This window comes from Chiloscyllium plagiosum, unplaced genomic scaffold (assembly GCF_037043375.1).
Source record: "Chiloscyllium plagiosum isolate Xiang-an unplaced genomic scaffold, Cpla_swu_hap1 HiC_scaffold_37, whole genome shotgun sequence".
NCBI classification, from domain to species: Eukaryota; Metazoa; Chordata; class Chondrichthyes; order Orectolobiformes; family Hemiscylliidae; genus Chiloscyllium; species Chiloscyllium plagiosum.
Window position 1 is genome coordinate 31,034,610 of NW_028270175.1, and position 25,653 is coordinate 31,060,262.

Genomic DNA, 25,653 nt, shown 5'->3' on the forward strand with positions numbered 1-25,653 from the left:
AAATGGAGATTAATCCAGGCCAATGTGAGGTGTTACATTTTGGAAGGTCAAGTACAGGTAGAAATTATACAATGAATAGCAGAACCCTTAGGAGTATTGATATGCAGAGGGAACTGGATGTGCAGGTCCACAGATCACTGAAGGTGGCAGCACAGGTAGATAAGGGAGTTAAAAAGGCCTATGGCATGCTTGCCTTCATTGGAAGGGATATTGAGTATAAGAATAGACAAGTTTATGCTGCAACTTTATAGAACTTTATTTGGGCCACACTTGGAATATTGTGTACAGTTCTGGTCACCAAACTACTAGAAAGATGTGGATGCTTTGAAGATGTTACAGAGAAGCTATACTTAGGATGTTGCCTGGGATGGTGGATTTTAGCTGTGAAGAAAGGTTGAATAGATTGGGTTTGGTTTCACTGGAACGCAGGAGGCTGAGAGGCGACCTGATAGAGGTTTGTAAGATTGTGAATGGCATGGATAGAGTGGAAAGTGTGTGCCTTTTTCCAAGGGTGGAGGGGTGAATTACTAGGGGACAAGGGTTTGAGGTACAGGGTGGGGCTTGGTAAGGTGCAGGGGTTTAAAAGAGAAGTGTGTGCTGGAACATGCTGCCACAGGAGGTGGTGGAAGCAGATGCAATAGCAACATTCAAGAAGCACCAGGATGAATATGTGAATAGGAAGGGAATAGAGGGATATGGAGCCTGTAATTGAAGACGGGTTTAGTATGGAAGGGTAAAATGTGGCCTGTTCCTGTGCTGTATTGTTCTTGGTTCTTTGATCAGAAATCGATTCAGTATCATTGTTGTTGAATTTAATGAAGGGTTTCTCTGTCTGAGGTTTAATGAGTTTTTCTTGTGTGATTGTCCCAAACTGGCCTCATTAATTACCTACTATGCCCCTATGATACCTTGTCATCTGAAGCTAACTTGACTTCCCCACTCGCTAAAGATGGATGCACTCATTACTGCTGGGATATTCCGGGATCCTGGATGGGATGCGATGTTGAAAGGGCTATTTCTCACATGGTCAACCACAGGCAGTCTGGAGCTGCCCTCCATGGCTGGAAACTGTCACCTCAGACATGGCAGGGAAGGGGAAATTGGTGCCTGGTTTTGATGTCAAGGATGCGAAGGTCCTGGTATGCAAAGGGTACAGAGGAAGCCCGTGGTCTCCCATGGAATCAGTAGAAAGAGATCACGATGTCAGACCTGCTCAGCCTGGTCTGAGATTGTCACCCACATTGGTGCGGAATGCCCAGCAGTGCAAAATGAAGGTGATTAGTGTCCTTTGCTCTGCCATTGAGTGCCACCATTTGGTCCCTGGTCCAGATTCACTGATTTCTGACAGAAGAAATTCCTTTTCATCTCTGTCTTAAAAGGGCAACCTCTTATTCTGAGTTGATGCTCTCTGGACTGGCACTCTCACACAAGGGGAAACAAATTTTTCACATCTATCCTGTCAAGTCCCCTAAGAATCTTGTATACAGTATTTCAATAATGTCACCTTTCACCAAAGCTCATGTTCTGTCACTCATTGTTGCATGGAATATCTTCCCTTAGTCACCTAACCCCCTCCCCACCCTCCAACTCCAACCATCCAGAAGCCTGCATGGCCAATGTGTTGAACACTCACTCACTTGGGACACCTCACCTTTCCTCCAGCTGCACCAACTCTTAACAGCGGTGTCACCCACTTTCACCCCATTCAATCCCTCCCGTTCTCTCATTCCAGGAGAAAGTGGCACATAACATGACTGAAAGAGCAAGGATGGATGGGGATGTGCTGGGCTTTCATGTCCTCACTCCCTACAAGAACAGGAACTTGGTCCCGGCATCAAAGGCTGGGATCATTCCCATGAGGGTTTGAAAATATCTCTGTCCATAAGATGCAGGAGCAGAAGTAGGCCATTCAGCCCATCAAGTCAACTTTGTCATTCAACAAGATCATGGCTGATCTGATTATCCTCAACTCCACTTTCCCGTCTTTTTCCCATAATCCTTAATTCCCTTACTGATTAAAAATCGGCCTCCCTCAGCCTTGAATATACTTAATAATCAAACTTGACAGCCTTCTGCAGTAAAGAATACCACAGATTCACTGCGCTCTGAGAGAAGCAATTCCTCTTCATTTCTGTCAGAAAAGGGTGCCGCTCCAATTCTGAGGTGATGCCCTCCGGACCAATACTCTCTGACAAGGGGAATTACCCTTTCCACATCTATCAAGTCCCCTAAGAATCGTGGATGTTTCATAAACGCCGTCTCTCACTCTCCTACTAAATTTCAATGAGTACAGGCCCAATCTACTCAATGTCCTCATAGAACAGTTCCTCTGAACCTAGAATCAGCTTAGTAAACTTTCTCTGGACTGCTTCCAATGCCTGTATATCTTTCCTGAGATAAGGGGGACAAAACTGTTCGCAGTATTCCAGCTGTGGTCTGACTAGTGTCTTGTATAGTTTCAGCAAAACCTCCCTAATTTTATAGTTCATTCGCTTTGAAATAAAGGCCAACATTCCATTTGCCTTCCCTAATGAGGTGCTAGCCTTTTGAGAGTGATGCATGAGGACTCCTGAATCCCTCTGTGCAGTAGCTTTCTGCTGTCTTTTCTTGTTCAAATAATATTCAGCTCCTCTGTCTTTCCAGCCAAAGTACATGACCTTGCATTTTCCCCCATGGTATTCCATCTTGCAAGTTTTTTGCCACTCATTTAACATGTCTGTATCCATCTGTAGACTCCATATCATCCTCACTATTGGTTTTCCTACCTCGATCAAGTAAGAAGCATTGTTGAGTTGCTCTCGCACTAGCCCATTTTCTTCTGAACATACAACAATGTTAACCGTTTGGACATAATGCTTTCTCTCCTTTGTCTCCTTCAGACACCCACAGTTTCACTCTGGTGGCCATGGACGAGAGTGTTTTTTTTTAGATTAGATTAGATTCCCTACAGTGTGGAAACAGGTCCTTTGGCCCAACAAGTCCACACCAGCTCTCTGAAAAGTAACCCACTCAGACCCATTTCCCTCTGACTGATGTACCTAACAAAATGGGCAATTTAGCACAGCCAATTCACTTGACCTGCACTTGTGCCTGCGTGGGTTTCCTCCCACAGTCCAAAGATGTGCAGGTCAGGTGAATTGGCTGTGCTAAATTGCCCATAGTGTTAGGTACACCAGTCAGAGGGAAATGGGTCTGAGTGGGTTACTTTTCGGAGAGTTAGTGTGGACTTGTTGGGCTGAAGGGCCTGTTTCCACACTATAGGGAATCTAATCTAACCTAAATAAAACACCCCAAGATCCTTCCATCCTCCTTCTCTGAGGAAGAGAGCATGAGTGCCTCAAAGAAAGCACTGGCAAGGCTGCCTCCTACAGTGGCAACTGCAACATTGAAGGCCCAGAGCCCACCATCCTTAACGCTACATGATGTTCCATGTCTGAGGAGTGAAGTGAGCAGCTCCTGCACTATCTGCAGGTAATGGGTATGTCACAGACAATTGCTACTTTGGCAACTCGGCTCCACCTTTCCAAGATGGAGTGGGATTCAGCCATCATTTTGTGTTGTATGGTCAGAAATGCTTGGGGCAAGGATTAGGACTTCACATTGTAGGCACATGCTTACAGTTGGAAAAGCATGTGTCAGTTCCAGGTGGGTTTCAGCTTCAGTGGATGGCAGACTGTGTGACGGTGTTGCCTACTGAGAGGGCCTCATTGCTCGAAGGTGAAGCCTCCTCCCTGACAGAATGGAGCTCCCTGCCCACTCTGGGTAGACTAACAGTCCATTTTCATCTCCACTACTGCCCTCATTATTTACGGTACGATGGAAGGCTGCAGCAATCACTCCTCAAACCGTGAGTCTGTCCAGCCCGGTGAGGCCTCAAATGTAAACATCCCATTTGACTGAGCCCTCTCCATCAACATATTCGTCTTTTCACATCCCCACATCCCCATCCAACCTGTCTATCAAAGTCTTCACCTACTCTCAGGCATATCCAGTCAACATGCCATGTCTGAGAGGGCACTGTACACCCCTGTGTAAACCAGGGCACTGTTTACAGTTGATGATCCCTCTCTTACAGTACTCTCTCCTTTTTACTCTCTATCTTCTCCCCCCAATATTGTGCAACATCCATTGACTATTGTTATCTCCTCTGCCTCCAATCCCCACAATTATGTTCCACAGCCTCCCTCTTGCAGCAGCGGCTCCTGATAGCAACCCCCTTCCCCTTGATTCTTAACGGACAGACCCCCGTGATTTAAAATATTCTGCCCCCTTGCCAACTTAACTGGATAACTGTGGTTAAACAACTCATATTAGATTAGATTAGATAACTTACATTGTGGAAACAGGCCCTTCGGCCCAACAAGTCCACACCGACCCGCCGAAGCGCAACCCACCCATACCCCTACATTTACCCCTTTAACCTAACACTACGGGCAATTTAGCATGGCCAATTCACCTGACCCGCACATTTTTTTTTGGATTGTGGGAGGAAACCGGAGCACCCGGAGGAAACCCACGCAGACACGGGGAGAACGTGCAAACTCCACACAGTCAGTCGCCTGAGTCGGGAATTGAACCCGGGTCTCTGGCGCTGTGAGGCAGCAGTGCTAACCACTGTGCCACCGTGCCGCCCACATATCTCCTGTGACTCCCCAAACTGGATGCACTGGACCCAGAGGGCTTTCTGTAACCTACTTGCTGGACTGCAGAGGTACAGACCCCTGACCCCAACTGCCCCAACTTGCCTCAATGTGTGCTCAAGCCCCTGGACTTAAATTGGAGGTTACCCTGAACTTACTGTGTTGATACTCCTTGGCTGAGGTGTATCTTCCTGTACTTGATGGAGGACTACTCTCCTTTAGAGGTATGGCCATTTGCCTGAAGCAGTGGCATTGTATTTGCTACATGTATGTCTGAGGTACAGTGCAGGTACGACATTGACTTAGCATGGTGCTGTACAGAAACAGAGCCAATCACTTGACTGCAGACAGCGAGTGGACAATGTGACAAGCTGCCTGGCTTCCTGGTCTACAATAAGCAGCAAGATGAGACAAAAGCACGATAATCCTTTAAAGTCCAGCTAAGGGGCCGAAGCCCAAAAAAGACTAGGCAAGGCTGAGCGAGTGTTCAGGCAGCAAGTGGGCAGCCCTAAGGGGCAGCCTTGCCAAGTCTCTGAGCTGGAGGGGATATTATTGTGTCCTTCCAGCAGCACTCTATTTCACTGTGCCGGGTACTGCAAAGTGTCGGAGCACACCGTAGTTGGTACAGAGATGGCCCCAGATGGTGCAGAAAGGCCGGCATGATGTCAGCACCTGCATACATGAGGTGTGTGTGGCCACTGCCCATGGAGTGGGCCCTGAGATACTGTGTGTCCATATTGGAGATCCAGAGGAGAAGGCAGACTGCTGGAGTCACCAAGTACCTTCTCTGACATACACGTTGGGAATTCTTGGCATATTGTTTTCATCCAGCAGCTGGTAGAATGGGAGACTGCGGATTTAGGAGACAGGATTAAATAATAACAAGGGTGATAATGAGCAATAATCCCCATAAAAAGGAAAGATGTTGTTAAACTAGAAAGGATTCAGAAAAGATTTGAAGGCTTTTGCCGGGGTTTGAGCGTTTGAGCTACAGGGAGAGGCTGAATTGGCTGGGGCCATTTTCCCTGGAGTGTAGGAGGCACAGGGGTGACCTTATACAAGTTTATAAGGCCATGAGGGGTGGATAGCCGAGATGGTTTCCCAGGGTAGGGGAGTCCAAAACTAGAGGTCATAGGCTTAAAGTGAGCTGGGAAAGATTTAAAAGAAACCTAAGGGGCAACATTTTTACACAGTAGGTGGTTAATGTAAGGAATAAACTTCCAGACAAAGCAGTGGAGGCTGGTACAATTACAACATTTAAAAGGCATCTGGATAGGTACATGATCAGGAAGGGTTTAGAGGGATAAGGGCCAAATGCTGGCAAATGGAACTAGATTAATTTAGAATATCTGTTCGGTATGGATGAGGTGGACAGAAAGGTCTGTTTCCGTGCTGTACAGCTCCAAGTGTCTATGACTGTCACTGTCATGAGCATGAACCTTGACTTGTCATTCAGGACTTGGTTAAAAAATGCGATCTAGAAGTGCCTCAGTTGACACCTCACATTTCTCCCCTTGGCCCACATTATTCAAGCGCTGGAAAGATTGTACCTTATTTAAAAAGCCACGATGTCAAAATTACAGATGAATCCTCCCTCCTTACATCTCCCCACTTCAATGCTCCACTGCTGTCTTCCAGAACACAACCCTCCATTTCACCTGGAAGTTTTGTTTCTGGTTCAGTGTTTGACAATCAGACTATTGTGATCCATGTAACCTGTAGTCAGTTTGCTGTCTACTTACAAAGACAAATCACTGCCAGTACTGGAACGAGAAACCGAAGTTCATGGATACTCGTAGGTCAGGCAAAGCAGAGTAACGTGCAGATTAATAGCATCAAAACTGGAAACATTTTGAAATGTAACAGACATCTATCTAGCTCTTTTATTCTGAAGGAGTCAACAGTCTGTCAATGAATTTTGATGTTGATCTGTTCAACATGCTACATGCTCTACATTGTGAATTCACTTTAAATGGGTTTGAGTTCAATTTCAGATTTTGAAACTATATTTCTGGGTTGGCACTTCAATATAGCGCTAATAGTTAGTTTATCTTTTGATTAGATTAATTTTATAAAACATCGGTGTCACCACCAAGGTCAACATTTGTTACACAATCCTGATTTTGGTTTACTCGGCTGTTTCAGAGTCACAGCTGGACATTGCTGCGGGTTTGGAGTTGCATAATACGGGACAAGGCAAACACGTTAAATTTCCGTCATTAGGGAATCGGCTGGCTTTACAATCATGCTTGTGATTACAATTGATTAGAAACCATATCAGCAAAGCATTAGGCTAGGCTTCTGATTGCTAGCAGAAAGTGAGGACTGCAGATGCTGGAGATCAGAGCTTAAAAATGTGTTGCTGGAAGGTCAGGCAGCATCCAAGGAGCAGGAGAATTGACATTTCGGGCATGAGCCCTTCTTCAGGATTGCTAGCCCAGTGACATTACCACTATGCCACCATCTAGCAATGCTGGATTATTCATGGTGTCATCTTTAGGATACAGTGTTAAGCAGAGAACATAGAACAGTACAGCCTTTGGCCCATCATGTCTGTGCTGATTATGATGCTATTCTAAACTAATCCCATCTGCCTGCACATGGTCCATAGCCCTCAATTCACCGCCCGTTTATGTGTTTGTCTAAAAACCTCTTAAACATTGCTATCATATTTGCTTCTATCACCTCTCCTGGCTGCCCCTTTTAGGCACCTACTACCCTCTGCATAAAACATTTTCCTTGCACACCGGCTTTAAACTTTCTCCCTCTCATCTTAAACCTCTGCCCTCCAGTATGTGAGATTTCCATCCTGGGAAACAGACCCTAACTATCCAGCCTATCATGCCCCTCAGCATCAGATACTTTAGTGGAAACAATCCACATTTATCCAACCTCTTCTTATAGCTAATACACTCCAATCCAGGCAACATCCCGGTAAACCTCTTCTGCACCCTCTCCACAGCCTCAACACCCTTCCTGTAGTGTGGTGACCAGAAATGTGCACAGTACTCCAAATGTGACCTGACCAAAGTCTTATATAGAGTTGCAACACGACTTGCCAACTTTGATACTCAATGTCCTGACCAATGAAGGCAAGTATGCCATTTGCCTTCCTTACCATTGTGGCAACGTTCAGGAAGCTATGGACTCAGACTCCAACATCCCTTTCCATATCAATGCTCCTAAAGATCTGGCCATTTAGAGTCTACTTTTCTCTTGCATTGACCTCCCAAAATCCATCATCTCACATTTGTCCAGATAGATGGAAGCTTCATGTATTGCTGAGAATAGACTGGAAGAAGAGCAGATGATCCTAATTGCAATTCATCCTTTAACTGGTTAATTATTGTATTCACCACCGTGGGCTCTTGTGTGAAAATTGACATGCATTTACTTCTGTATCATTGGGTGTGAAGCACTTTGAGATTTCCCAAGGTCAAACATTCATGGGAAACAAGTTAATTTATTCCACTTCACACAGTGCTGTGAGGTGTTGCATCTTTGAAAGGATGTTCTCTCAGATAGCTTCTCATCCAACAATCTAGAAGGAAGGAAATAAAATTACAATTCTTATATTTAGACTTTTGAACAAGGCAGTATATATTTCTCTTCAACTATTTTTTGCAGGAGGGGAGTCACACGTAGGCTGGAGGAGGTAGGACTGGCAAGTTCCCCTCCATAAGAACATGACTGAACCAGTTGTACTTTCATGATAATCTGTCAGATTTTATGTGACTTGCTCTGGTGTTGCTTGACAAATGATTAGATTATGATGGCGGTGACATTCATAACTTCTGGGTTGCTAATCATCAGGAGAAGCTATTTACTCTTTATGCTTTTCTGTGTTTTTGCAATGATTCTTTAGAGCAGCTCATTAAGGCCTCACAGCTCCCAATCCCTCGACATCTGACACCTAGAAGGACAAGGGCAGTAGATAGTGAGGGCGGCATGGTGGCTCAGTGGTTAGCACTGCTGTCTCACAGTGCCAGGGACCATGGTTTGATTCCAGCCTCGGGCGACTTTCTGTGTGCAGTTTGCACATTCTCCCTATGTCTGCGTGGGTATCCTCCGACAATCCAAAGATGTGCGGGTCAGTTGAATTGGCCATGCTAAATTGCCCACATTATTCACGGATGCGAAAATCTGTCTGTGAAGCACCTGGGGATGCCATAAGGGGTTACATAAACTCAAGGTGTGATTAAACAGTGATAAATGTGACAGTGAAATGTGGTTTAATTTTACAGAATTTGTAGCTGATTATTTCCCCACGCCATCTTGTAGATGTAACTTTGCTGAATTGCACGAGCAAAGCCAGTACATTATGAACTTCATGATTTACAACTCTTGCTTTTATGTCCAAAAATGGTTGACCAGTTAATCATTCTGTCTGTGGCTTCTTTTGATAATTCAGGGCTGGTGCTAATTGCTTTGAGGAAACTTCAAAAAAATACATTCTGACAGTCATCTCAGTAAGCGTGCTGATGAACATATTCTACTCTTTGTGATCTTTGATCCAGTGTACTCCCAGATGATACATGGTTTCCTCTGCTGGTTTAGAACTCTTTAAGTTGCAGGTACTGCTGTATCAAAGGCAGAAGAGCAACAGCATAAATACTCCAAAACTGTCTTGAAGAAAATTACCAGCGTCACATGCTACGCCAAAAACCCTACCGACTGATGCTGTTCCAAGCCAATTCTACAAATGGATATTTTGATGCAGAGACACAGATCTAAGGACACAGATAAAATATGTTGTCTTTGTCTGCTGTGTGGAGCCAACTGACAAAATTAATAAGCAATACTTCTCCAGTTTTCTAAAGATATCTGACTGATGTACTGTTTCATGAATGGACCTCAGAGCCCAGTTTGGTTCTGTTTTTCACAAAAGAGCTTGTTAACTACATCAAAGACTTTCGCCTAGTTACTCAAAATTACCAGAGGGGAGATTGGATTACACCCACCATCACTTTACCCACCATCACATCAGTCGTGATTCAACACCCTGACACTGTTCAAAACATAGAAAGTAAGAACAGACCATTTAGCCTTTGAGCCTGCTCCACCAATCAATATGATCATGACTGATCATTCATCTCAGTACCCTGCTTTCGCGCCAAATCCTTTGATCACCTAAACTCTATTTAGGTGCTTCTTGAAAATATTTAATGTTTTGGCCTCAACCGCTTTCTGTGGCAGAGAATTCCACAGGCTCACCCCTCTCTGGGTGGAGAAATTTCCCTTCGCAGTCCTAAATGGCTTACCCCTGTATGCGTGGTCTGTGATCCCTAATTCCGGACTCCATGGTCATCAGGAACTTCCTTCCTGTGTTTACCCTGTCTAATCATGTTCGAATTTTATAGGTTTCTATGAGTTCCCTAACTCTTCTAAACTCCAGTGAATATAGTTTGAACTGATTCAGTTTCTCTTCATATGTCAGTCATAGAATCACAGAGTCCTAGAGCACAGAAACAGGCAATTCGGTCCAACCAGTCCATGCCGACCATAATCCCAAACTAAACTAGTCTCACTTGCCTGCACTTGGCCCATATTCCTCCAAACATTTGTTATTCATATACTTATCTAAATGTCTTTTAAACAAGGTAACTGCATCCACAATTTCGGCTGGACGTTCGTTCCACATGCTAACCACCCTTTGTGTAAAAAAAGTTGTCCCTCATGTCTTTTTGAAATCTTTCTCCTCTCAATCTCCTCTCAGTCCTGCCATCCCAAGAATCAGTCTGGTGAACCTCCACAACATTTTCTCCATAGTAGAACATCCTTTCTCTGATAAGGAGACCAGAACTGCACATAATACTCCAAGGGTGGTCTCATGGAGGCCCTGTACAATTCCTGAAAGACATCCCTGCTTCTGTACTCAAATCCTCTCACTATGAAGGCCAACATACCACTTGTTTTCTTCACTGCCTGCTACATTTTCATGCTTACTTTCAGTGACTGGTGTACAAGGTCACCCATGTCTTGTTGCACCTCCCACTCCCAGTTGGATGCCATTCAGATAATAATCTGCCCTCCTGTTTTTGCTACCAATACCTCACATTTATCCACATTATACTTGATCTGCCATGCATCTGCAGACTCCCTAAACCTGTACAAATTACATTGAAGCATCTCTGCAACCTGTTCACAGTTCACCCTCCCACCCGACTTTGTGACATTTGCAAAACTGAAGATATTATACTTAGTAATCTTGATAATCAATAAACGATGTTGTGAATAGCTGGGGTCCAAGCACTGATACCTGGAAAACCACATGTTTAAATCTATTTTTAGTTTCCTGGCTGCTAACCAGTTCTCTATAAATTACCCTCAATCCCATGCATTTTAATTGTACATTAATCTCTGATGTGGGATCTTATTGAAAACCTTCTGACAGTCCAAGTAAACCACAGTCCAAGTAAACCACAGACACTGTTTGCCTCTTATCAACTCTACAAGTTACATCCTTGAACAATTCCAGTAGATTTGTCTACTGTCTTTTTATTAGACAAGGTAGGAATGCTTCAGTGCAACCATGCAACACTAACCACCTCTTGTCTGTAGGCACTCCTATCCTGAAAAATACAGTAATACTTGATTAATGTGCTCAGTTATACAATATACCCATCAAGTTGGGTATTTCTGTTAATTACTTGTTGGTATGTAGCCAGCATGAAATCTTGGGAAATAATTTACAAGAGCATTAAACATGTAGCATATTAATCTTAGCTTTTCCCAATAATAAATACTTACTTGCATATTTCTCTTTTATTAATAAAATTAAATCATATCTCGGAAGTTGCCTTTTGACTTATCCACAGTATTAATGATAGTACTTTTAATGAAATAAATGCCTATTCTATAATTGCCTGCTCAATACAAGTTCATGCATTAAGTTATTCACTTGATGATAAGTAACTGAGCTCACTGCAATTTTTTTTTCTACTATGCTTCCTCTGTAGCTCCTTCCAACAGGGCATTAGCTGGGAAATAGGGCTCTGAAATCTCACTTCAATTCCCATTCTACATGTATGAACATTGCTAAATTATGTCTGAAGGCTTTCTGCAGAAAGAACACCGTACCTGATCCCATTCCGACATTTTAAAACATTTACTCAAAGGATGGGGCTGTGGCTGGCTAGGCCAGCATTTATTGATCATTCTTGTTGCTGTTGAGGTGGTGGTGGTCAGCTGCCTTCTTGAACTGCTGCAGTCTATTTTGTGTAGGTAGACCTACAATAACATTAGGGAGAGAATTCCAGGATTTTAACCCAATGACAGCGATATATTTCCAAGTCAGGTTGGTGAGCTGCTTAGAAGTGAACTTGCAGCTGGTAGTTTGATGTACCTGCTCCTTTAGTTATTCTAGATGGTCACAGGCTTATAAGATACTGACAATGGAGCTTTAATGAATTTCTCTGCTATTTCACTTGGTGCATGGTACATGCTTAATCAGGCATAATTGCTTTCCAACATGAGAGGGATGGGAAGCTGAGACTAATTTTTCTTCTCATTCCCTCTGGAACAACAAGGCAAATTAATGTTTTAAAACATTAGGGGGTGAAGTGCCTGATTGATACATATAAGGCTCTTGTGAGGCTGATCAGTGTAAATGCCTGGAGGACGTTTGTCTTGGCAAGGAAGGCTGGGACTCGTGATCACACTTGCAGAATTGAATGTTCACCATTTCAAGGCAGAGATGAGAAAAGGCTTGTGAATCTTTGGAACTTATACCCCAAAGAGCTGTGGATAATTAGTCATTGAGTAAATTCAGACAAAGATCGAAGATTTTTGAATACCAAGTGAATTAGGAGATGGGGGATGGTGCAAGTAGTTAGAGTTGTGGAATGGCAAAACAAACTCAAAGGGATGAATGGCCAATTCCAGTTCCTATTTCTGATTTTCTTATGGTCTGATGCATTATATCTGATACCACAATAATCCATAAAACTGGTTCTCCAAATATGGCATCATAAAGGATGTGTCTGCAGATTAGTACTTTATCTTACAAAATATGAAAGCAATAATAGTTACTTTAACTTAAATATGTACTTATATTGCTGGTTACTTGACAGATTATCATTTCTTCTCAAAATGATTCAATTACGAATGTTGTCTTTTGCTGTCTTTATTAACAACACACTGCAGGGCTTTGCTTTTAAAGCTCACAACATTTCAGCCTTTCAATATATCACAAGATATAACCCAAGGCTCAAGATGCATTATCCTGGATACTTTTCAGAATACTGGCTTCACATGTACATCGTTTATACCTTATATTTATGCGAGCACTGGAACAAACTATGAAAGAGAATAGCAACTAATTGTTTAATTAACGTGCAAGGAATTAAATAGTAAGATGAATAAGAGTTGTTGTTTTGGGTATTTTTAAAATTGTTGGGAAGAGTAGGTGCAGTTTCCAGATCTGTAATGTAGGACAACACTAATAGTGAAAAGCTAAAGAAGATATGGTGAATCAAGAAGTACTTCAATGACATTAAGTTTGGCCTTTCCAAATCCATGGGAAGAGGCTGTGGTAAAGAATTAATGGAACTAAACCTCAACGATGTATTGAATCTGTCTAAACATATTGACAGTGCATCAATACCATCTGGGAGATGGTGACAGGAGTGGTTTTAATTTCATGAATCTTTGTATCTGTTAATTTATGTTTCATTAACATTGAATCTGATTCATGTTCTAGTAAAAGTTATAAGATGTAAAACCTTGCATGGTAAAAATCCTCATTTGGGGATAGTTTGATAACTTTGGTACTTACGTTTGCAGATTCCTCCAGTAGTGATAACTTATGATCCCAGCTGATTTTGCTGCTGGCAGGCTGAAAGCTAGTTTGATAAATCGTATTATTTTCTTCAGTTTTAATGAGGTAGACTCTCACTTAAAAAAAACCATATACTGCAGCAGATTTGATTTTAAGAATAAAATAGCTGTTTATTATGCAAAAGAAAAGATAAAATAGAATAAACCAAACTATTTACATGGAACAAATGCTTAATAATTTTGTAACACACAAAGTATAATTTCATCAATCCCAAAAATGCTGCATTATAGTAATGAAACATCAGAGAAAATTCTCTTCTCTCTCACCCAGAGTGTTTGACATAGCTGTTGGTTCAATTCCTGATTTGGAGAATCCGACTAAGCCTTCATTCAACTGAATGTAAACTTTCTCATCTTCAAGTAACCCCTTCAGGGTTTTTACCAAACACATTTCGTTTGGAACTTTAAAACTAAACTCCTTGTACTGAGGTACCTTGTTTCCTCACAATCCTAACCTGTCTCCCTTCTTCAGGGTCAATTGTTTTATACTTCCAGATTCACCCAAGATTTCTGCAAAATCTGACAAACTGAAAACCCAAAGCTTTTTTCGAAGTTATGAACGTTTCCCCAAACAAAATAATCTCTAACCTAACATACAACCATTTACTATATTCACTTGTGAAAACTCTTCTATTAAAAACAGATTCCTGTTAGCCTCCAAGAACTATCTCTCTAACCTTTTTTTTAGAAGAAACCATCAGGATAACAAAGAAAACTTAGTAAGTTAAAACTTTCAGACACATAGACCAAATCCCACATGCCACTAGTACAAATCCAAACTCTAAGACAAATGATGTTAAAACATTGACAAATCACATGCCTTACATCACATAACAAATAAGGGATTTTGTTCTCATATCTAGGCAGTATGTATTCCTCAATCAACATCTCAAAAAAAGAGATGAGCCAGTTATTATCTCATTGATGCTTGTGTGATCCTGTCATGTACAAGTTGGCAACCTCATTTCCTCCATTCCAAAGGTGTTTGGGGCATCCTGAAAATGGTGTGATATAAATTAAGCCTTTTTTTTAAACATATGATTCTCATACATCATCTTGACAACGTGCTGGACAAACCAAAGTTCTTTCTTTACTTTCTATTAATAGAAGTGCCAGAAATGCAGGGAAAAGAATACTCCTCCAGAAACAGCAAAGTACTAAAAAAGAACCGCGAACAGAGTAATCCAAAAAATACATATTCCACCTGTGGCACGCACCGCAGAGTTTCTGTTGCTCCCGTGCCAAGCAGACATACGAAAGAAAACCTGATGCAAATAACCTTAATGAAGCTAAAGCATGAAATGGGTACACATGCTCATGAGGTATGTGCTGATGAATCATAGTTCTGTATGAAATAGGCATCCCACCCACTCCTGCCATTCTGTGAACTGCCTAATGCCCTTTTGCACCTGTAGTCCCTACTGACTGTACCCCTCCATCCTGGAGCTGCTTGATCCTCATCAAAATCTACAAGTACCCTCTTAGTCTATAAAGTACCTCAGGAATTGCAACAAGATTAACTCCCCTTGATCTGCAGCACTTGTTGCATTGGAGTAGTTTTCATGAGACTTACACTTCCTCTGGCCTTTGACAAAGACTGGACATCTCCACTAAGACGTTAATTCCACGGCAGTGTTACAGGCTCCTAATCTGATTAAGTGTGAGCTCAGTTACAGTTTGCTTACTGTGATCCTTCAGCCAGTCTCAGTTTCATTGTTAAGTAATTGGATTCAATCTCTGAACAGTTGAGTCTGGCTGAGCCTACAGATCAGGGAGTTTGGGACTCCCTTTCAGTTAGAGTGTTACAATTTGAAGTTCTGATTTATTTTATTGGGCTTGCTTGGGTAATATGGCTCACACCGAGGCAGTTCAGTTTTCCATGATGTGATTCACCCTGTCAGAATAGCTGAGGCTCTGTTCAAGATAGTGAAGGTGCTCAACAACGACAACGTGCCTTTAACCTCATTAAAAATACATTTCATAGGAGTATGATAAGGAAAAGGATGAGAGCAAATCGCGTTAAGGGGTACTGGGACACATGATGAAAAGCTTGGCCAAAAAGGTAAGTTTTAAGGAGTGTCTCAAAGGAGGAAAGTGAGGTCGAGAGACAGGAAGTCACAAAGATAAGGGAGAATATGCCAGACATTAGGGTCCATGTACCAGTGGTGGCATTATGGAAATCAGGAATGCTGAACAAGCCGGAATTATAGGAAGGCAGATATCCTTTGATTGCAAGAGGTTGCAGATATAGGGAACAATGATACCATGGAGGAAGTTGATAGCATAAGTGAGAGTTTTCAAATTGAGGTATTGCATAAATGAGAGGAACGTCAGTAACAGAGGGGTGAATAGGACTTAGCGCTACTTAGGACATGAGCAACAGAGTTTCGCACAATGTCAAGTTTATGGAGGGTAGAGCATGTGACGGCAACCAAGATTGCATTGAGTCGTCCTGTCAGGACGTGACAAAGGCATGGATGAGTGTTTCAACATCAAATGAACTGAGGCACTGGTGGCATTAAATAATGTTCTGGAAATAGGCGTTGTTAGGTGTTTGTGTGGATGTGAGTTGGTAACTCATAGAGTCATACAGCACGGAAACAGACTCTTCAGCTCAACTCGTCCATGCCGTCTTGGTTTCCCAAACTGGACTAGTCCCATTTGCCTACTTCTGGCCCATATCCCTCTAAACCCTTCCTGTCCATGTACCTGGCCAAATGTTTTTTAAATGTTATAATTGTAGCTACCTCTATCCCTTCCTCTGGCAGCTCGTTCTTTACATACATCACCCTCTGTGTGAAAAAGTTGTCCCTCAAGTACCTTTTAAATCTTTTCCCTCTCTATACCTCTTTAAATATATACCTCTAGATTTGGACTCCCCCACCCTGGGGAGAGACCTTGGCTATTGACTTTATCTATACCTCTCATGATTTCATAAATCCCTGCATGGTCACTTCTCAGCCTCCTATGCCCCAGGGAAAGACGTCCCAGCCTATCCAACTTCTCCTCATAACTCAAACCTTCCAGTTTCGGTAACATCCTCGTGAATTCTTTTTGCACTATTCCACTTCAATAACTCCTTCCTACAGTAAGGTGACAGAATTGTACATTGTACTTCAAATGTGGCCTTACTAAAGAATGATACCTCAATTCAACCTAAAACAGTTGGCAGGTAGACAGATGAAGTCGGTGGTGAAGGAAAGATATTTGTGATGGAGACTGAAGGCCATAGCTTCAGGCTTTTCAACATTCAATTAGAGGAAAGTTTTCTTCGTCGAGTAATCTGTCTTTGAATCATAGATGTAAAGCATCTTGTTCCTCTTTTCAAACTCAGTATGACATGAACATAGAGAAAATTAAACTCTGGAAATCTGAAAATAAGTCAGAAGATATTGCTAAAAGCATGTACAACCAATCAGAAGCCTTAAAGGAAAGGTGGGTGGCACGGTGGCACAGTCGTTAGCACTACTGTCTCAGAGCGCCAGAGACCTGGGTTCAATTCCCACCTCAGGCGACTGTCTGTGTGGAGTCTGCGTGGGTTTCCTCCGGGTGCTCCGGTTTCCTCTCGCAGTCCAAAAATGTGCAGGTTAGGTGAATTGGCCGTGCTAAATTGCCTGTAGGGTTAGATGTAGGGGAATGGGTCTGGGTGAGTTGCGCTTCAGCAGGTCGGTGTGGACTTGTTGGGCAGAAAGGCCTGTTTCCACACTGTAAAGTATTCTAATCTAATCTAATCTAAAAAAAAGTTTTATGTGGGACTCTTTGGCAGAATTTGATATCGTGATGACTTTCAAAGAGTTAACAAACATATCTTAGAGTCTTAGAGTCATAGAACTGTACAGCACGGAAACAGACCCCTTGGTCAACTCGTCCATGCTGGCCACATTTCTGAAATTAATCTAGTCCCATTTGCCTGCACTTGATCCATATCCCTCTAAACCCTTCCTATTCATATGACCATCCAGATGCCTTTTAAATGTTGTAATTGTACCAGGGTCCACCACTTTCTCTGGCAACTCATTCCACACACACACCACCCTCTGCATGAAAAAGTTACCTTTGAAGTCACTTTTACATCTTTCTCTTCTCACCTTAACCTATGCCCTCTAGTTTTGGACTCCCCTATCCTGGAGAGAGAGAGAACAAGAGTGAGAGAAAGTGTGTGTGTGTGTTGTGTGTCCGCATGACACATATATGTCTTTTTAATGTGGAGAATGAGGATTACCAATCCTGCCACTGGAGCAGGGATGGGGCAAATATGTGAGCTCAAGACTACTTGTTCCTTAAAGTGCTTTTAAGAGAGATGGAAATTCAAATTGGACAAGGATTGCCAATGTTCTTTTCAGAGTCTAAGTAAAACTGACGACTGTGCCACACTAAGCATTCCTTAGTGTAAAATCCAGCTCACTTGAAGTAGCTTGAAACTAGTATTTCCATTATCCCAAATTGAGAGTCCATGACCCTTCTTCAATGAGAGAACGTGATGCCCATTTCTGATTCCCTGCCTAGCTTTAGACTCTCTCGCTTCCTACCTTGTGATCCACAATCTCCTATCTCAACTGATCACACCTCAATGTTCTGACCTGCCACTGGCACAGGTAAAGAATAGTTGTATAATGGCCTGCTCTCTGTGGCCTGGAGAGTTGACTGGGCTGTGAGACCAGCATAGCAGTCCATTATCCAGATATTCCAGTAGGCTTCACTTGGTAATACTCTGAAGCAGAGGTCCCAGCTTTTATCCCCTTCTCTGTTGATATGTTTCCTGACATTAGCTAATTCATCACTGGCCACAAATTGATCCTTTTCACATCACACAGCTCAGCACATCCAGAGGTGCACTTATTCAGCACGTCACTGGGGAGAAACTTCTAAATAGTACATATAAATATATTAGACAGGGAAACATTTTAATTTTGGACACAAAGTTGGCTCCCAATTTTCCGATTGCGTTAGGTGCTGGCTCACTCTGGTCTACTGAAGCTCTGTGGTTCATCCCAAGCCCTTATTGCTAAATAAAGCTGCAAATGAGGCTCCTTGGGTACTTGTAAAAGCTTTTCAGGAGGATTTTATTTTTTGATTAACAGCCTGATCCCTCATTAAACATCCTACATAACAGTCAGATCCATTGTAAGGGAGGGGAATAAGAAGAAAGCATTTTGCACAGCTCCTAGAATAGGAACTTTATATAACTATTGCTGGTCACTTTTGATTGAACCAGTTAAAGCATCTGTTCAAAATGACTTGTCGGCTCTGAGCCACAGTAAACCAGATTGGCACCACGTCCACAAGCATCCACTCGCTCCACCTCTGGCACTCAATAGCAGCAGTGTGTATGATCTACAAGATGCACTGCAGATGTTCACCAAAGATCCTCAGACAGCACCTTCCAAACCCACGGCTACTTCTATCTGGAAGGACAAGGGCAGCAGATCATCATCACCTTCAAGTTCCCCTCCAAGCCACTCACCATCCTGACTTGGAAATACATTGCTGTTCCTTCACTGTCGCCGGGCCGAAATCCTGGAATTCCCTCCCGAACGGCATCGTGGGCCAACCCACAGCAGGTGGACTGCAGTGGTTCAAAAAGGCAGCTCACCATCACCTTCTCAAAGGCAACTAGGGACGGGCAATAAATGCTGGTTAGCCAGTGACGCCCACATCCCACAAATGAATACATTTAGAAAAATTACAAAACAACCTGGTCAGAATTCAATAATTCTCATCCATTTGAAGAACTTTTAGTTTTTTTCTCACCAGTCTGCCTCCCTATCTCAGTTACCTTCCCTGTCTTTTGATTATGTTTGTTCATTAAAGGGATTGGGTCTCATAGACAGTGAACCCCTTGTATCTTACCTAAAGTACTCATCCCACATACCTGGGGGCCCACATCGGTGAATATTGGCCTTCTGGGCATTACAAATCAACCTAATTCTTTCTTCAATGAACATACTTTGCAAGTTTTTTGTTTAATTCATTCGTGAGCAATAAATATCAACAACACCCACAGCTTATATTACAAATGAAAAGCTTATAAGATTAGGCACGTTTCTGAATTATTTCCTTGATTTATTATAAAATAGAGGAATGAAGGAAGCTGATGTGACCTGTTCTGACAACAAGCTTGGGTAACTTTATTGCTAAAGAGTAAAGGGGCTCCCAGGAAGAAGGTTCACATTCCATGGATGTTAGCAAGAACATTGTGCTGATGATGGATAGATTGTTGTTTTCCAGGTTTCACATAGGCGTTGGAAATTTGGTTTTATAAACATACAAGTTGTCTATTTACTTTTAACATAGATGCAGTTGAGGGTTTGGGGATAGATACCTAGTTCTGGGTGTAGGTTTGCTCGCTGAGCTGGAAGGTTCATTTTCAGATGTTTCGTCACCATACTCGGTAACATCTTTAGTGAGCCTCTGGACGAAGCACTGCTGGTGTTTCCTGCTTTCTATTTATATGATTAGGGTTCCTTGGGTTGGTGATGTCATTTTCTGTGGTGACATCATTTCCTATTTCCTTATCTGTATGTACGCTGATTTCTCAGCAACAAACCCAAACAAGCAGACAAAATGCGTTCAGAAACCCTAGCCACTCTCCCCTACATCAAAGACGTTTTGGAAATGACTGCCAGACTACTCAGACCCCTTGGCACCATGGTAACCCACAAACCTACCAACACACTAAAACAGCAGCTCATGAACTTGAAAGACCCTCACAGAAAACAAGCAAAACTAATGTCATTTACAAAATACCGTTCAAGAACTGTAACAGACACTACATTGGACAAACAAGCAGAAAATTAGCCACCAGGATACATGAACAACATGATCCTCTCTCACTAGTATCCTTGCATACACATAAGGAAGGACACCATTTCAACTGGGACAACACATCCAACCTAGGACAAGCCAAACAGAGGCAAGCATGAGAATTCCTAGAAGTATGGCATTCCAACAAACACATTGACTTGGATCCCATTTACCATCCTCTGAAAAAAAATAAAATGACATCACCATAGGAAATGACATCACCAACCCAAGGAAACCCCAAACATATAAATAGAAAGCAGGAAACACCAACAGTGCTTCATCTGGAGGCTCACTAATGATGTTACCAAATATGACGACAAGATGTCAGAAAATGAACTTTCCAGCTCAGTGAGCAAACCTACATCCAGAACCTCAAACCAAGCTACAAATCTTCTCATAAATAGATACTTAGTAATTATACCTGGATACAAGGCCCATGTTTTTCATATTGTCATATGGAGGTCTTTTGGAGGGAATAGTACATTGGAAACCATTGTAGGTTTGGGTTGTAGATTTTTGTTAGCTATCATTGAACCTTATCAATAGATGCAGTTAAAAGACTGAGATAATGACAATGAGCAAGTGAAAACAGAGAACAGAGAGATAGAGGCAGCCAGGCAGTCTTAAGCTCACACGGAATGCAATGGGAGATCACATTTGATTGATGAGAACGAGTCTTTGAGGACACAAACAAGGTCAGAGTTTTGATTCCAGGTAGGAATCTCCATGTTAACTCGCACAGTGGAAGTAACTCAGGAAATTAGAAATGATGTAGCTGGTAAAGTAAAAAGGAAACAAGTGACTTGGAGCTAGGAATAGCTTTATACTGGTTCCTGCAAAAAGGAAGAGTCTTAAGGAATTTACCAACCCTAGGCTCTTAATTTGACCAAATTGATAACATTGGGAAAGCTACTCCAAATTTAAATGCCTGCAGGGTTAAGCCCTTCACAGAGAAATCTCTTGACAATATACTTCTTTGTGACAGTGTTCCAGAATTTGTAGAACCCTGGCTATTGAGCAGGAATCACATCACACAGGTCCTTCAGCACTATCCTGCTGAGCTCTCTATTCCTCTGACTCTGCAGACTCTGACTCCATTGGCCTATCATAGAGAGTATGCCTTCATTCCTCTAGGCCCTGTGTTGGTAAGGAAAAAGAATAGTTTTCTTTATTTCTAGGGGCAGCTGATTCTAAATCTTTGCTCTCTTTTATGAATTTTTATTTCCCCAAACACTTGATAAACCATTGGATCTGAAAATTTGTTAACACATCAATACATGCTGCTATAGTAATGCTTCCTTGATGCCATTGCTACGGTATCCCATGGTGGGTAATGTTAACATTAATGAGCCTGGTGAGCACATACTGGGGAACAAGACAGTGCTAATTTATTTTAAAGCCTTGATATTAAGAGCAAGGTGAAAATAAATCTGATAATGGAGTGTAGGTATTGATCTAGCAACTTCAGTAGAGTGCTCATGTTGACTGGCAGTAACTATAGTTGGGTGGGGCATGTGTGACCCTATGTCCAGTAGCACCAGTGGGTTGGATTGTTATTCCTTTGCAGCTTGGGTCCAGTGTGGATGAACTCCCATCTTCTGTTCAGATAAACCTATGCCTCCCTTCAAGAAGTTGGTGGCATTGACTAGTCAATCATTGATGTGTTTAATTGATGAGCTTTTGAAGTGGCAGAGTGTTCCAAGAAAACAAGACTCCAGTGCTAATCCAGTGGGTCTAATAATTTTCCCAGCCAAGAAAGCAATGTAAATTACTTTCTGGTTAAAGATGTGTTAACACGTTTTAACTAAATGAATACATTTGGGATAAATGGGCTCAACAGAAAATGGTGAGTCAACATTCATTGATGCAGAAATTACCTGATATGGTCATGAATTCATTTTGGCTTGCTCAGTTTCCCACTTCCACAGTGTTACAATAAACTAATCGCAACTTGAAAAGTGCCAATACAATGCAACGTCCTTGTATATAGAAGGGTAAGAATTGCTCGACAATAAAAGACCAAAATGTATCTAGTTCGCCTACTCTGACCCTGACCTTTAGCTGATTCAACAAATGATGGATTGTTGGCATTGTAAATCAATCTTTATAAAATAATTCACAAGTAACAAAAGGGAAACCCAGGCAGTGAAGAGCTTTGGGAACTTCAGATCCAAAATTCTTGTGAGCATTTTACATTTTCGACATGTCACTACTCAAAGTATTCATCTACTGCATTCCAAAATATTATTCGTTTGAAAGAAATCAAATAGATTTTCATAAGAATAAACCAGCACTAATTGTTTTCACGATCTCCCTGGAGTGTCTGACCACTTATTCAATGAGATATGCATCACCAAATTATTATTCTTTTTCCACATTATCTCTTGAAGACTTAAGGTGGATTCAATCTTTCAGTCCGCTGTTTCACCCAAGAAGCATATTGTATCTAATTATCGGGAGGCTCCTTGCTTGTGTGCTGGGTGCTACTTTGATCCTGTCCTCACGTGGTCCCAACTGGGAATGGCTGAGTGAGCAGACAGCACAGATTGAACCTTGGCTCTATCTCGTCTATATAGCACTGGGTAATGCATTTAGAGTCACTGATGGAGTTCATATATTACCATTCCTTTTGGACCAAAGCAGTTGACTGTTTAGATGAGTCAAATAAAAAGGGGTTTGTTTTTGTTTTATTGTAGAGCAATCCCACCTTCCCACAAAGGCACATTCTCGATTCTGCTGATGACTTCTCTATTCTGACAACAGTAATTAGATCTGATGAAAGCATCAACACTACACAGGTCTTCATCTCCCAGCGTCAATAGCAGGTTAATAAATTGGAGTGTCCAGGTGCCTAAACAATGTAAAACCACAACAAAGATACTCCATCGCCAGTCCAAACCACATATCAACAATGAAACACTACATACCAGTGATCTCCTAATGGACCGCACCCAGCTCACTCAGAAGCCTTGCCTCAGGACAGATTTGATCATTAGGTACAAGTTAGCAGAAACTAAATCACAGCTACGACCCCACAACAGGACATTCTAACCACACCCCTTCCATTCCCCTCACCACCACACACCAAGAGCCAGGTACTCAGACACAGACACACTCTTCAATGTCATTTTTTTTAAAAAGTGGAAGATGTCTTTACCAAAATGATTCAATACTGATTTTTCCATTCCATGAGAAAATAGGGCTTTGCCGACTGAATGAATAAACCTGTGTTGTATGGTTGATTAAATAACTCATGATTTTGAAGGGAGCAATTTGATTAATATGTGCTCCCAGAGGCAAAACTATCCTGCTGGACATATACACTTGAAATTGGAGTCACTGCTTTCTGTAATTTCTTATCTATCGATCTTTAATGAAATAAAATGTTTACCAGTCGGCGAGTGATGCCAGGAGTGAATGTCATGTTCAGTGGCTAACTCAATCACCTTAAATTCATAATACCATCTGAGACAACAGGGAGAAATTCCTCTTCAAATAGACTGCTCAGCTTCCAAGGGTGAACTGAAGGTTATAAATATCAGCAATGACTGAGTAGGCTTGGTGTCTTTTTATTAGAAAAGAGAAAGTTGAGGGATGACCTGGGAGACGTTTTTAAAATTCTGAAGGGGGTTGGCAGCGTAGATATAGAGAGGATATCTACAATTGTGGGTCAGTCCAGTCAATGGTGGCCATGAGTATAAAATCATCACTACTATACAACATTGAATTCAGTAGGAATACCCGTTACTCCATGTTTTGCTGCTACATCGAACAAATGAGGCATATTTCAGGGGAAGTGAGGTACCTAAACAAGGAAGAAAAGAATTTGTCAATACAGTTAAATTAGGTAGGGTGGGAGGAGCTTCATACTGAACTCCAGACTGGGAGCCATTCTATGAAATTGGCCATTAACACTAGAATCATCCCAGTACCCTGATCTGTGATTGTTAATTTGATGTTAATACAATTAGTTGAAAGGGAGAGTACTTTGATCTCAGAGAGGAACAGGATCAATAGAGATGTTCTTATTCTTGTTAACTGTCCAGTGACTTGTGGTGAAGAGAATTGGGTTTTGACCTGAAACGTTTTTGCCAATTGGTACACGACACTTTTATCTTTGCCTTCATATATTTGAGAAGGTGAATGACCTTGAACCATGAATTTCCAGCGATGTAAATCATTTACAGATCAACCTCTGTTATCCAAATGTCAATTATCTGAAATTCAGATTATCCGGACAAGACCTCAAAGTCCCGTAAAAACGTTATCCGAACAATCAGTTATCCAAACAATCAGTTATTCGAACAAAATACTTGATTACGTTCAGATAATCAAGGTTGCTCTGTATACACAATAGCACACAATAGCTTCTGTATGTAGGATGACCTATTCTGACACATACATATATGAAAGAGAGATTAGTCCCCGAGGTTTGTCTCAAGTGAACAAAAGATGTCTTTAGTGATTTGGCTTTGCAATTGATCAGGAGATTAATCACAGATAATGTTTTATGATTTTATGATTTTATGATTTAGAAACCTTGACACCAATTTCTGCATGTATTAAGGATTTGTAGCTGGGATAGGTTTCTGTCCATTTAATGTATGCCCCCAATGTGTAGAGCTCTGCTCTAGTAACAGTAAACTGTAAATCTGACCAGTAGATACTCAATCATGCCTAGGTGTTTAAAACTATTCTATGCAGTCGGAACCTTTCAATCTATTTATTTACATAAGCAACATTGCTTGGGTTTGTTTTTCTAGATGTCTCTATAGTTCTTTAGATCTGGCTTGCATTAAATGAAGGGAGGAACATGGATAACTTCCAAATGCTGGAATGAGCACAGGGCTGAGCTAGGAGGCTGATTCTGGATGCTAGCCTCCACCAACCCTACAACACTCAGTAATCTCGACACTCCTCCAATTTGTGTCTTTTGTACATCTTCAATTTTCTTCACGCTATCATTGGCAGTTGATGCTTCAGTTTCCTATGCCCTAACCTAGGAATTCTCTTTGAAATCTTTACTCTCCTTGTTTGAGTCACACTTTAAAATTTACCTCCTAGACTGAGATTCTGATCATGGAGTCATAGAGATGTAGAGCACAGAAACAGACCCTTTGCTCCAACCCATCCATGCCAACCAGATATCTTGAATTAATCTAGTTCCATTTGCCAGCAGGTGGCTCATATCCCTCTAAACCCTTTCTATTCATATACCCATTCAGATGTCTTTTAAATGTTGTAATTGTACCACCACTTCCTCTGGCAACTCCTTTCATACACGCACCACCCTGAAGTGTCAAGTTCTGTCTTGTGATGCTGATGTGAAGTGCCTTTAAATGGTTTTCTACATAAGAGAATGACTAAGTGT